This window comes from Vicugna pacos, chromosome 7 (assembly GCF_048564905.1).
Source record: "Vicugna pacos chromosome 7, VicPac4, whole genome shotgun sequence".
Lineage (NCBI taxonomy): Eukaryota > Metazoa > Chordata > Mammalia > Artiodactyla > Camelidae > Vicugna > Vicugna pacos.
In genome coordinates, this window is record NC_132993.1 from 6,006,502 (window position 1) to 6,021,261 (window position 14,760).

Here is a 14,760-nt window from a genome sequence, read left to right on the forward strand (position 1 = left end):
GTGCCTAGTGTCAGTTGACAGGTTCCGTTGAGTCCTCTTTCTGTGCTCATTCCGTGTTGGCGGTGAAGGGGAGCAGATGCCACCAGATTGTAAAGTCGAAGAGGAGAGACGGGACTGACAACCTTCAGATTGAAGTGAGCCTAAGAGAGGGTGGAGCTCCTGCTGCAGGCAGTCCCTATGCCCCTGTGTCAAGGGGACAGTGGGGTTCAGGAGAGAGGCCGGCAGAGTGACAGGTTTGGAAGGGGCTGGAAAAATGGTTCTACAACAGAAGCTGGGCGCTTCCCTGAAGACCAGGCAGCCATCCTGCTTGTCTTGAAACGGGGCTGGTGCAGAGGCCACTGGTGCCAATCTATGGGGAAACCACAAAAGGCACCAGTCAGAACAATTTTTGTTTGTATGTTGCACCAAAACTACTCTCTTTCCACTTGTTAAATGCACCAGTGCACCCTCATTTTGCTAGGTATTCATTCATTTCCAGTCACCCTCGGTGAGGCCCAGAAAGAGAAACTGCAGGTGTATTACGTTGCCCACAGAATGATTTACTCTTGCTCTGCTCCTGGGCTCGGCAGTGACCCAGAGAGAATTCGGGCAATTTGAAGGGACAATTCATGGAGGCCAGAGGAGTGCCCAGCTCAGCCATGTGAGCTGTGGAGACCAGACTCCTATGGGAGGCAGGGAGGCTGGCCTGCCAGAGGAGAAATGCTGAAGGCAGGCAGGTGAAGTCATGAGTCTGGGGACAGAGAGGGAAGGACAAGATACTTGAAGGGTGTTGAGAAAAGGGAACCTGGAGGGCAAAGTTGCTACATTATTGACTTGGAAGGGGCCATAGAGGTCATCAACCCCCCTCCTTTATAAAGATGCATGAAGTAAGGCCCAGAGGGGAGATTTCATGGCCCAAGAGCTCATATTTGAAAGGATATGACTTGTTCATCGGAACTGAAATTTTCTAAAAGTGTGGAAGGACATCAGGCCCAGCAGCCAGAGGAAGGGGCAGAGGAAGGGCTGGTGTGAAGTGCTGGAAGGGGGCAGGTCTGGGCCCTGACCTGCAGAACTGGCCAGGGAGTCAAGTCAGATCCAGGAGCAAGTAGTTATGTTCGTGTGCAGGGAACACTGAAGTGCCAAGCATGTGATCCATGCACTGGCAACCACGGGAGGAGGCGGCCGAGAGACAGGACAGCTTCCTTGCGGAGGTGGAATCCAGCTGGTCCCGTGGGCTGGGGAGGGTTTCACAGAGGAGAAAAATGAGGAAGACCTTCCAGCTGTGGGTGTTCTCTAAGGCCAAAGTGTGGAAAGTAGGCCCAGCTGAGTTCGGAATCAGTGACTGATTAAACCTACTGAACTGGAGAAAGGGCTTGTGGAGAGAAAACAGGGTCAAACAAGGCTGGCTGCAAGTAGACTAGGGTGCAGAGGGAGCCTTGGATCTAAGACTTCGAGACTATGGAGTTTGAGTTTGATTTTGTAGGAGACACCATTGAAGGCTAATGAGCAGGAGAGAGATGCGATGCAAGCAGGTATCAGGAGGCTTCACCAGATGGGGACGGAAACGTTCTGTAATCAGACGTCCGGGAGAGCTGGCGTGTGCAGGGCACAGGTTCACAGATGATGTACCTGGTGCCTGGAGGCTGAAGGCCTGACAGAGGAGATGGCTCCTTTGAGCACCAGGATGTTAGCAGAGGTATTTTGGAGATGTTTAGCGGAAGGCCACTGCTGTTCAAAATCTGTCCTGGTCCTGGAAGTTGAAAATCGGAGGGTGCCGGAGATATTCGGACCTGAGCAGGAGACCATGGTGGTTTCGGGTGAAATCCAAGTAGAAACTCACAGAGTAACTTCCTTTGTTACCAGGACATCCTCAAAGCACTGTGGAGTCGGTAGGAATCAGGCCTGTGAGCCTTCCTTTTTGTAGGAAATCTGGTTTATAAAGGATTCATATAGTCAAAGACTAGTACTTCTTAACGCAGAGCTGGGCTGTCAGAGGTCCTCTGTGCACCGAGCTCCCCTTCCTTGGCTCTAATCCCCTCTTCACACCCTTTCCTTCTCAGGGTCCAGTGCCCTGGGCTCCAGGTAGTCCCTCTTCTTGTCCTGACTCCTCAACACCATTGTGATTCTCACTTTCCATCTGCCATAAACTCCCACAGCGGTCACAGGCCAGCATCAAACAGAGGGTGGTCACTAGGGTGTAACAGACGCTGGAGTCGAACAGATGTGGATTTAAACACCATAGTCGTGTGGCCTTGAACAAGCTTATTAACAGAGCATCCATGTCCTCGTCTGCTAGCCAGGGACAGTAAAGTTCCCATTGTTCTCAGGGTGAATAATGTAAGGCGTAAATACATAGCAATGATGTTGCCACCTCCTCAGGTCTGAATAAAAACTTGCTAATTTCATGATCAGCTTATGACTAAAGACAGCTTACTGAGAGCAGAAGCTTGGGTTGGTCGTGGGCTAGTGTTGGATCCTAAAGAATGAATTTCTGAGAAGGAAATTTCCCAAACAGCCAGAAGCAGAAAATGACTTTGGGGTAAGGAAGTTCAAGTCCAACCACACAGGCAACTAATACCTTGGTCTTGAAGTTGGAGCAGACAGGGCTTTAAACTCCCCTCTCAACCACATGCCAGAGTTTGCCATGGGTGGTACCCCTACTTCCTGGGTATCCCTTGCTCACACTGCTATCCTAGGGTGCCCTTAATTTAATTAGAAAATCAGACTTTCAAGTTCCTGAATTGTTGGTTGCATTGGCCCCGTGGAGACGTAAGCCAAAAGGAATTACCATCTGTTGAATGCTTCTGACTTGTGAAGGCTTTGTGTCCGTCCATTACCTCCTGGCTCAGCCATGTGCTCCATGACGCTCATTTTATAGGTGAAGAATTTGAGGCACAGAGAGGGTGAGTCAGCCCAGAGTCACACAGCAACCACCTGGTACAGCCAAGGTTTGAACTCAAGTCTTTTTGACTCCAAAGCCTGTGTTTTTGGCCACATAACCAAATAACTCAAATGGTTATTGAAAAAAGAGACGTCAGAGCCTCTTTCATATTATTCCATTTTACTCTCAGATTTTAAAATGTAAGACAAAATTAGGGGAATCACTATATTGAGCAGATCGTGCTCTGTGCCATACATTCGGCAAAATCCATAGTAAAAGAATAAAAACAGAATTTTAGAGGCAAGAAAGGCCCTAGCTTTGTGGAGCCTGTGTTTGCAGCTGCAGAAATTAAGACAGAAGGAGTGGATCGTCTGTGTGGGGTCGTTCACGCAGGAGGGGCGGCACATGGAGCGGGCGAGGGTCTGGCACCTTAGGGGATGCTCATCGCCACACAGACATTGGTATGTATCCGGCACCCCTTGTGTGCAAAGCATTGTACTGGGCTCCATGGAGAAACACAAAAGGATTAGGAAACCCTCGCTGCCTTGACAGCACTTAGAATCTGGTGGGGACTGCAGCCTAATTCTCTGGACTGAGGCTTTGGGGTCTGGAAAGCGGACGGAGACCTTTCGGCAGCTGTCTTGGGCAGAAGAGCCCCACCGCCATATTCTCCCTGACCCTCCTTTCGGACTGTGTAGCTTTAACCAGCCAGGTGTCTGTGGGGACCTTTCCTGAGGCAATGTTGTGGCGGCTCCTCAGATTAAGGGATCCGGACGGAGGCCTCCAGGCCCTACTGTTGCCAGGGCAACAGTGAGTCAGGCCAAGGCCTCTCCTCCAGCTTTCTGGAAAGCGTTTTCGGCTGCTGAAGCCTCTTACTGCTTCTCAGGCAGAGTGGGAAACTTCTAAATTTAAATTTTTAATAAATCAACTCTGCATGTACCATTTCTAGTTGGGTTCCTTGAAATGGGTATTTTTAGTGAAAACATAATAGAAGCTAGCCCTTCTATTTCTATTTTCTACAAAAGGTAACTCCAGGCTAAAATAGTTTTTCAAAGCAAGAAAAGAAAGGAAGGGAGGAAGGAAAGGAGGGAGGAGAAAAAAGAAAAGAAAAATTAAACCGAGTCCTATTGATAGTAAGTGGCCTTACATGGGAACTTCCAGGCAGGAATCAGACCTAGCCTTGTATTAGGGATGATAATAATTATCACTGTGATTCATTGGGTCTTACCAAGTTCCAGGCACATTTTATCTTTTGACAACCTGTGAAATCAGTATTCATGTCCCCTTTCACAGATGAAGTTTGGAGAGGTTAAGCAATCGGCCCAAAGTCACATGACTGGAATTTAAATGTAACGTGTGGGACCCAAAGTGTGCCGGTAACTGCTATTGTGGACTGCCTCCCAATTTCTTCTACGAGGATCCTTAATAAAGAAAGCAAACCAGTACTTCTTTTCCAATTGCAGTTCTGACTATCAGTCACGTGGACACTGCATGTAAGTTCTGGACCTGGCCGGAAGCAGACAGCTCGGTGGCTGGCCAGCCCAGCCTGCGACCCTGCGTCCCCAGCCCGGCTCACCAAAACAGGGCAGAACAGATATTGGGTGCCTCGGTGGCAGGGTCCATTTTAGACTGAGCCCCTCTCTTCTGTGGGGACCTTGGGAAAAAGCTGTCAAGGGAAGGGGGCTCCTTTTCTGTGTTCGTTTCTATGCTGGGGCCTAAGAAGCCATTTGTTTAACAGTCAGAGAAGGAGTTGGGGGGAGGAGATTATCACTAGGAAAATGCACCTGCTCCCCAAGAAAACAGCGCTCACAGCCTGACTCGAGTCTTTCGGACTTGTGCCTCTTGGGTCCTCACCATTCCTTCCACCACTACCAAAGAATGAAACTCACTGCTTTTCTTTATTAAATAATAAACAAGTTCTCAAACTAACATGAGGATGCTACGATAGGATCATCACCACTATTAACTAGGGTAACATAAAGCAGAATTTTAATGACAAAATGTACCAAGGAAAATTTCCATCCCGCCTAGTAATTTTATTGAAATAATGAATATCAGGACAACAAATACTGTTTCCTTTTAGAATCAGTATAGTCTAATAAGTATAAACGCTTTTTAAGAACTACATTCAATCCATTATTTATTTACAGGATACACAAATACTATAGTTATGCCCTCAAAGGATTGAAATTGATTGGATTTAAGCTAAATTCAGTTATGAAAATTAAACAGTGTGACGTTCTTCCACTGGAGGTATGATCCCAGAACCACATGGTTCCATGATCAAATTTTCTGCAGGTAAATTATACAAATTCTAAACTTGAAGATAAAACTTTTATGTATGATTTGGATCCTGTCATGGATTGATTGTCATCACTGAAAATCGCCACAGTAAGTTTGCCCAGAAGTAAAGGCAGTAAGTTGGTTTACATAGCTACCCCTAAACAATGTAATAATAACAAATGTCCAGCTAAAATGATTATTATTCATTTCCCACTTTAGCTTATCCTGAACTAATCAATACCTTACCAAGCCCTCGTTTGTGATACGTTTTGAAATAAGTTTGGAAAAAAATAAACCTCAAATGTTTCAGTATTACTAAAAAAGCAAGGCATATCCGAACAGCACCAATCTCCAGTATATTTCATTCAAACGGTACACATGTTGAGAAGAAATAGACACATTTTTCTGGCCCAGATTTGTGCCAGCTCTTCAGAGTCTTGGAACAAACATAAACTAAACTGCATACAAACAGGCTTGTGTGTTCATTTTACTGAAAAAATTAACTCACATTACTATGTTATTGTCACATAACTGAGTTTCAGAATTTAAAACCCTTTTCCCCCAAATGAAAACAGCATTGTTGTTTCTTTCTTACTGTAAAGAAAGTTTCAAAGAATAAAAACTTCTCTCAGAATTGAATGAACCCCTTTTTTCTCCAAGAGAAGGTAAGTCTCATCTGTAAATGTACCAGAAGAAATTCCTTTTATTTACCACCCAGTATGAGGACTTTTGACCATCTCCACACCTGTAAAATTAAGTGGATTGCTTGGAAAAGTTCACTCCCTCGCTGTAGAAACGAAATCTATAACAGTATATTTTAGCATCTCTTTCAAGAGTTAGGACAAAAAATCTTCACCAAATTTATAACCATCAGCCAGATTTTCTGCACTTCATCTGTCAGTGTTTTCAAGCTTTTGTTTTTGGAATCCCTTGTTTAAATAAAACCATTTTCAGAAGCTAAATATGTCAAATCATTGGAGGCAGAGGGGGAGTGGGAGAGAGCTGCTAAACCCACCTGCTGGGCTCCCCCAGCCCTGGGGGGTCTCTGAGGTAGAAACTGCCTCCAACACACCCTGCCCTGGGCCAATCCTGCTGGCCCTTCTCCCTTGGTTCAATTTTTCCCAGTCTCCATCCAAACTCCAAATGTTTAATTTATCCGGTGACACATTCCATGCTTACTTCTTTGATAGGCCACAGGGTTTAAGTTTATTTCCTCCTTTTGGGGTACACATGCGTTTCTATTCTCTATAACCTCTACATTACCGGGCAGATGTTCATATCAGGTTATACGGCGAGTCCCTCTAATCTCACCAGTGAAATCTATCAAGCTGACATCCACCAAGAATCCCTGGAAGGCAGAAGGAAATAGCAGCACAGATGTCCAGAAAAGCCCTGTCAGAAGCTGCAAGGATCCCTGGAGTTATTTTTACAGCAAACGCTTACACTGTGGAGGCAAGGGGCAATCAGACACAAGTGATAGCCCCGCGGGACCCTTGGCCACACAACCTGGCTGTGGGGAGCTTTCAGGGTCACCCTCGTCTAGGCTTTCCTGAGCCCTGTGGGTGTGGAGGATGGTCAAAACTCTTATACTGGGTGGTAAATAAAAGGAATTTCTTCTGGCTTGGGCCCTGGGTGGCACATGTGCTTTATATTCTCAAGGGCAGGCTTCCGGTCATGTGCGTGCCTGCTCCAGTATCTGGCACCAGAGTCTGGCCCAGGCGAGGTACTCAATAACCATTAAATGAACGGCAAATAAGCCACAGGTGAAAATGCACAGGAAAGAGACACCAGTAAAACCCTCAATCTCTGTCCAGTTGGGATGCAGATGATTTTCTTCATTAAAGCTAATCCAAAACCTTTAAAAGACAGCATAGAAAATGTATTTTATCATTCCCTCCAATATTTCAGCCCAGATTTTAGATGGAGTCTCCAGGTCACTACCAGATCCCCTTACCACAGTCTCAGGGTGGCTCAGTGATGACAAAAATCCTTCCGAGTTGCCCTGCCCTTTGAAGGAAGGTCACCCAGCTCCCCGACAAGGAGTCCAAGGCAGGCAGGCAGCAGAGCGAGACTGCAGGGCGATGGAGCAGCTGGCATCTCCCTGGCATCCAGGGAGCCCTCCCACCCTTCCTCTACCGGCTGAGCTGTCAGACTGTTTGCAGAGGACAGCAGCGACGCCGTGGCTTCCTCTCATTGTAAATTGCCTTGTTCTGCTGTGCCTTCCTGCCCTCTAGAGCAGGGGCACACAGCACGACAGAGAGGCGTCGGGACCCCCCTGGGCAGGGTCCTCTCCCATCCCAGGCCCCCAGCCCCTTGGAGACTTCCCTGGGGACCGTCAGAGGCCGCTCCAGGCTCCCGGGGAGCAGCCGTGCCCGTCCTCAGCCTCCCTCGCCGGCCTCTCAGCTCCATCACTTCTTGAGACTCATCGACTCCCTCAAAAATCTGGGCCTCAAGCCAGCACCTGTGAACTGGCCCATACAACGTCCGTCTCCCAGGAGGTCTGTAAGCGATGCTGCCAGGCCTTAATAAAAAGAAAAACAAAAACAAAAAAACCACTTGAGACTTTTTAATTTAAACATTGGATTTCTATAGATGCATATATTTATGCTTTAAGTAAACGTATATGCATTTTGTGAATTTAATTTTTAATGACTTTTAAATTTAATTTTAAAAATTCCTCGGCCGAGTCTCCGCTCACCAACCGGCGGAACCCGCCGAGCGACCGCTGGCTGGACGCCCGGCCATCGGCCTGGCTTGGGCGTCCCCGCCACGTGGGGCCGCGGCCGGGCGGTGCTGCCCCCTGCTGGCCGGAGCTCGGAGGCTCGGAGGCCCCCGTGCCGCACCTGGCGGCCCGCGGCCGCTCTAGGAACGCCGGGCCTCTCGGTGGTGGCGCGGGGCCGCCGTCGCGCGCCCAGGAAGGGGCTGTCCCCGAAGGCCGGGGTCCGCGGCGCGGGCCGCGCTGCAGGGCACGCCGGGCCTCTGCCGAGCGGGCGGCCTCGCCCCACGGGCTCCCCGGAGCCGTCCTTGAGCGCCCTGAGACGCGCCCTCTGGGGCCGAAGTCGCTCTGGCTTCCTTGATTTCGTGCACGCCTGGCCCGCCCAGTCCTCCACGCTTCGCGGGGCACGTTCTTTGTGCAGATCCCGGTGCTGGGCACCCGCGGGTGCAAAGGGGAGGCCTCAGGGCTCTGCGGAGGCGGGAGAGCCGAGACGTGCCCCGCCCCGAAGGCTCAAAGCGCTTAGAAGAGAGGAGCGAAAAGGAAATCCCGGCGAGCCGCGGGGACCGAGAAGGCAGGGCTGGCCCCTGGCATTTACCCGAGCTTTAGGGATACACACCCTTTCCCGCGCGACGCTTCATTTCACCCACTTTTCTCAACTCAAGTCAGTTAAGCTAGTGGCAGATGTGTTTGCACCACGCGGAGGCGGCCCTTGAGAAGCGCTCTGACGATGGGCTGGACTTGTTTGTTTCTTGACACATTTTCAAATACTTGGTTATTTCCAAGAGATAGAGTTGCCCTGTCAAAGGGTGTGGGCTTTCTTCTCTTCCTTCCTTCCTTCCTTCCCTCCTTCCTTCCTTCCTTCCTTCCTTCCTTCCTTCCTTCCTTCCTTCCTTCCTTCCTTCCTTCCTTCCTTCCTTTTCTTCCTTCCTTCCTTCTCTTCCTTCCTTCCTTTTCTTTCTCTCTCAACCTCTCTCTCTTTTTCTCTTTTTCTTTTTTTAAGGCTTTTGATGCCTGTTGCCGAACCGTTCTCCAGAAGGGCCACTGCTTTTACCTTGTTCTCCGTGGGATGTAGGTCGGGTACCAGCAGGCAGAGCTGGGAACTGGGAAGGTGGTCTCTTGTGGGGAGGGGTGGAGATTGAGAACCACCTGGCATTTGCGGAGCAACACGTGGTTCCCCGTGAGTGATGACGGGACAGGCAGCGGCTTTGCCACCGTACGCTGGGCCATACTGTGGGGCCTGACTCAGTGGATGTCAAGGCTTCCGGAACATTGGGCAGCCAGAGGGATCCTTTGAAGACGCAGGTCTGCACATGGTCCTCCCTTGCTCTGAGGGTAAAATTCAAAGTTCCATCAGGCCCCTCAGGCCCTGCCTGCCTCTCCAGCCCTATCTTGGGCTGTGTGTCAGTTTCCTAGGGCTGCATAACAAAGTACCCCACACCGGGTAGCTTCAGGCAGCAGAAATCTATTGGCTCAAAAACTCTAAAGTCAAGGTGGCATTAGGGTTAGTTCTTATTGGAGACTCAGAGGGAGAATATGTTCCAGGCCTCTCTCCTCTCCTCGTTTCTGGTGGTTGCTGGCAATCCTGTGTGTCCCTTGGCTTATAGACACATCACTCCGATGTCTGCTTCCATCCTCACCTGGCATTTTCCTTGTATATGTGTCTCCACGTTCTTCTTATACCGTTCTCTCTGTGTGTCTCTTCTCTTTTTAAAAGGACAGTAGTTAGATTAAGGACTTACCCTAATTCAAATATGACTTCATCTGAATTTAACTATCTGCAATGACCCTACTTCCAAATAATGCCACATTCTGAAGTTTCTGGAAGGATATGGGTTTGAGAGGACACTGTTCAGCCCACAGGAAGCTGTCTCCTCCGACCCCAGTGCCCAGCCTTCTCTCGTCCTTCTGGCTCAGCCTCCGCCCACACTGCCCAGTCCTCCTGGGCCACCATCACCATCTCCACCTCATTTCCCTTCCTCTGGTGAGGTGCTACGGAAATGGTGCTGCTTCCAAGAAGCTCTCCTGAACCCTACAGATGACGATAACCCTGCCCTGTTTTATGTCTCATGACACTCATCACAATTGTGTCTAAAGAAGCACCTGAGTCACAGTGTGTCACTGTTACCTGTGCCTTCTTTGCTGGAAAGTCACCCCCACGAGGGCAGGGGCCAGGCTGAGTGGGTGAACAAGAATAAACCAAATGCATGGCCACAGGGGCTTACAGACGGACTCGGGACACCTATCGTGATAGGACAGGCCAGAGAGACAGGCTCTGTGTCGAGTCCATTGCAAAGCCCATCAGGAAGTCTCCGAGATGGCGGCCTGTGGACACTGGAGGCAACAGACCTGGTTCAGTGCAGGCTCCACCCTAGCCTCTGACCATGACTTACAAGGCCCTCTCTAAGCTGCCCCCACCCCACCTCGCTGACCTCTGCTGGAATCTCTGTCCTGTGCTGATCGTTGGCACTATTCACGATCCTCGATCCTGCCAAGCCAGTGCCTCCCCAGGGCCCTGATGGTCTCTACCCACGGCCCGCAGTGCTCTGCATGTAAATTTTTACATACCGGCTTCTTACCATTTAGACTTCAGCTCTGGTTGTCACTGTCCTGACCAGCCCATCTCACCCCGGCCATCTTCCATCACATTGCCCTACTTTATCTTCCTACAGTGTTTTCAGTACCTGTGATGATCTTGTTCATATGTTTGTTTTCCTGTTTGTCACTAACGCTCAGAATATAAGCTCCATGAGGGCAAGGACCTTATTGGTTTGCCTGTTCACTGCTGAGCTCTCAGTGCCAGACTAGCACCTGGTATACAGTGGGTGCATCATACCTGTTTGTTGAATGACTGAATTAAAGTTAACCCCTCTTATCTCTGTTTCTTCATCTATAAAATAGGAGTAACCTTAGCTACTTTATAGGCAGTAATAATTGTATCGACTTCAGAGGGAGGATTAAATGAGAAAAGGTATTTGCAATGCCTCCAACGTAGTAAACACTCAGCTTATCTGAGCCATTATCAATATTTTTGTTACCACACATCCTAATGTGGAGGGGGACGAGATGACAGATGAGGTGATAATTCTTATATATCCCCAGTGATTCAACCTTCATCACCTTTACCACAAAAGGATGAAAGAGTTGTACTATAACAGCCCTGGACTTGAACCAAGAGGTTTTGAAATTGAGTCTCTTGGAAACTTTCCAAGGCTGTGTCCTCATTTGCAAAAAGGAAATAATTATTCCTTTACAAGTTTAAATGGAGGGTAGGGTAGAGCTCAGTGGTAGAGTGTGTGCTTAGCATGCAGGAGGTCCTGGGTTCCATCCCCAGTACCTCCATTAAAATAAGAAAGTAAATAAACAAACCTAATTACCTTCCCCTAAAACAAAACAACAAACATAGCTTAAATGGGTTATGTGTAAATTATAATGCATATTTCTCAAAGTGGTATTCCACTGATTCATTTTGTCTTAAAGAAATTATTTATTAATTATATTATGGGAAATGATATTGCTTGCAATTACTAGCAGGAAAGATGCTTAAATTTGTAATATTTATTGTTTTTCTCTGATTTTGAGAAGAATATTTTTCATGGCAGAAAATTTGGAGAATATAGACAATATGAGGAAGAAAGTTTTTTTTTGTTTGTGTTTAATGTTTTTGTTTCCACCTCTAGTTTTTAACCCAAGCACTGAGGATTAGGTGACTCATGGTCCTTTTTTTGTTTGTTTGTTTGTTTGGTTTTGTTTGTTTGTTTATTTATTTGGGGGAGGGTAATTATTTATTTTTAGTGGAGGTGCTGGGGATGGAACCCAGGACCTTGTGCATACTGGGCATGCGTTCTGCCTCTGAGCTATACCCTCCCCACTGAAGGAGAAAGTTTTAAAGTCACCCATACCCTGTTTGGGGAAAGCATCCTAGGAACTTGTTTGGAAAACCCAGGGATTTTTGAGGAGAGCGCTAGGCATTCTGTTCCTGGACTGCTGTCCTAACCTGCAGGTCCTGGGCTTGGGCTGCGCCATTTCCTGCCTCCAGCCAGCCCTGCTCACTGCAGACGGGCCCCCGCAATCCCAACTGACAACAGACAGTTCTTTAATATACTCTTGCTACTGTTCGTCCTGAATTCAGTGGTTTTTGTACACTGACAGCCTCCTTGGTTTGTCTCAAGTCTGACATCAAGGGAAGATTCCGGCAGCAACCAAGGGCCTCTCTGTCCTGAACGGGTTTTTCCTCAGATTGCAGGGCTTGTCCCTAAACATGTTTACTAAATGTATAACGGTATATAGAGTTGTAAGACCACCTAGATTTTCTTCTAATTGTTGAATATATTGTGCAATGTTTAATACACTGAACACTTAAAAGCTGTCCATTATCTCAAAAATCTGTACTGAAGTCTAGCACATACTTGAGCTCAGTGTTTGGTGAAATTTAAATGTGAATAAAATAGTCTACCCAAACAAAAAATGAAATAAAATAAAATAAATGAGATGAAATGAGATGAAATAAAATAAAATAAAATAACCCATAATCCCTCATTTTTTTTTAGTCCTCACTTTATGCTATTGAGCAAACAATGCAAATTCAAATGTGTTGGCAAGAGGAGCAGTGATGCCAGCAGGTCCAAAGACCTGGGCAGCCCAACAGGTAGGTCTGCTTCCTGAAAGGCCATGGAAAGTACCTGCTTGAGGGAGTCCTGGGAGTGGCCGGGAGGGGATACAGGAGTGCAGCCTGAGGAGGGCATTTGACTACAGATTAAGAGTCTTGAATTCAGAGGTGCTTTTCTCAGGTCCTCAACTTTTTTTTTAACATTTCTAAGTAATTTATTAAAATAATACATTACTGAAAATACAGAAAAATATAAGGAAGAAATAATCAACAATGTCACCATGGAAATAAGAGCTGTTAGGATTTGAAAATATTTCCTTTTCATTTTTTGTTTGTTTCTATTTATTTTCACATTTGAGACAAAATGCTCTCTGTCATTTAACACAGTGATTCCCAACCATGACTGCACACGGAATCCCCTGGTTTTAGAAAATATGTGACCTTGTCACTCATTTAACTGACCTGCCCCTCCTCCCTGCGTTAGTGCTTTGCAAACCTCCCTAGAAGATTCTAATGTGCAGTCAGAATCGAGAACCATAACTTAACATTCAAGTCACATTTTCTTGTGAATTTATGAAGCATTTAAATAGCTACATAGTTTTTAATCGAGGGACTATACCTTACTTCACTTAACTACCTTTCTAATATTAGACATCGTTTCTAGCCGTTTAAATGTTCTAAATAACATTTAAGAGGACTTACATATCTTTGAGCCAACATTTGTTCACATTTCATGCTTTTTCTAAGGGTGGATTCAGAAATACAATTACTACCAGGTCAAAGGGAATTGATCATTTTAACGAATCTCTGGTTTTATATTGCCCTTCCCCTCAAGAAAGAGTATACTAATTTACAGTCCCCATTTACAGTACTGGCATGATAATTACTATTTAAATTTTTTCTAATTTGATAGGTGAAAAATGTTGTAATGTTTTAGTTTGCCTTTCTTTGGTTTTACTAAGATTTACTGAGAATGAGCACATCCTTGAAGGCCTAATAAATATTTCATATTTCATATTAAGGATATTTTCATATTAAGGATAATTATTTGTAGCATTTTGTCTGTTGTAAATGATAGGACTGTTTTCCCAACTTGCTGTTCACCTTTTAATTTTGTTCATATTCCTAAATTCTTAATGATTATGCCGTCAAATCTATTAGTATTTTCTGTTGGGATTTCTCCCATCGAAATGCCTCCCCTGCTGTTCAGAAATTAGATACTCATTTATATTCTCTTATACTTTTATTTATGTTTGACCTTTTAGACACAATGCTTTAATCCACTTGGACTGTGTTTTGACATACAAAAAGAAGTTAGGTTGCTACTTTATTTTTCCCAGATGGCCAACTTCCCAGCATAATTTACATAAATAACCTTTCCTTTCCCCTGTGAATTTGTGACTGCTCTAACTCTCGGCAGCGAAACACCGTGGTTAAGTGCGTGGGCTCCAGTGCCAGGCTGCCTGCGTTTGCAGCCCCCGCTAACTAATCAGCTCTCCTTGGACGACTTACTTAACATCCCAGCACCTCGGTTTCCTCGGCTGTGAAACTAGGGTACCAATCACAGCACCTGTCTCACAGGGTTGTTGTGAACATCATCACTGCTCAGTAAGCATTTGTGATCATCTTCCATTATGTTTGTGTATGTACTACGGTGCAGTCCCAGGTCTGGACGTGTTCTGTCCTGGCGCTGTTTTAGTAGATTTTCTAATATTTACAATGGAAAAACCCTCCAGGGTTGCTCCTATTATTTTCACACTTTTCTTAGTTTTTATCATATTATATTTTGGAAATAAATGGTCTACCTTTTACTTACTAGGCCTGATCTTCCGTTTACATCTCAGGTAGGGAATTTGAAAAGGACACTGTCTGATTTAGGTGGAGGACTAGGGGAGGTCTGGGCGGTGAGACAAAGAGAGCCGGTGGGGAAGAGGTCAAGAGGAAGGACCGGCGGGAAATCCAAGAGGAGCAGGAGGACAGGAAGACACAGGGACTGGAAAGGGCAGAGAACAAAGCTGAGCGCTGAGGGAGTAAATGAACGAGGCGGCAAGGCTCGCGGGCCTGAGCTTGGAGTGGTGAGAGCTCCACGCCGCCTGGGTTTTCTCCAGGTAACAAGAGGGGCCCTGAGCCTCTGCCGCCTCCTGCTTTGGGCAGACGACTATGACCGAATCAACTACTCCACCATATCTGGGGAGGAAAGCAGGATGAAGTTCAGAGCAGAAAGGCCATCCTGGATTGAGAATGGGCCGCAAAGCCAACAGCAGAGGCTGCGGCAGTTTGCAGGGCCTGGGTGTG

At 46.8% G+C, this 14,760-nt stretch overlaps 1 long non-coding RNA gene across 1 annotated transcript; it reads right to left on the reverse strand.

Annotated features, from left to right (window-relative positions):
* Positions 1 to 79: 79 nt before the first annotated feature.
* On the reverse strand, positions 80 to 8,610 carry LOC140697283 (uncharacterized). Its single transcript, XR_012074159.1, has 3 exons — positions 8,476 to 8,610; positions 7,098 to 7,664; positions 80 to 349 (listed from the first exon to the last, which is right to left on the reverse strand). It is a non-coding gene; the product is annotated as an uncharacterized lncRNA (long non-coding RNA).
* Between the last annotated feature and the right edge of the window lie 6,150 nt (positions 8,611 to 14,760).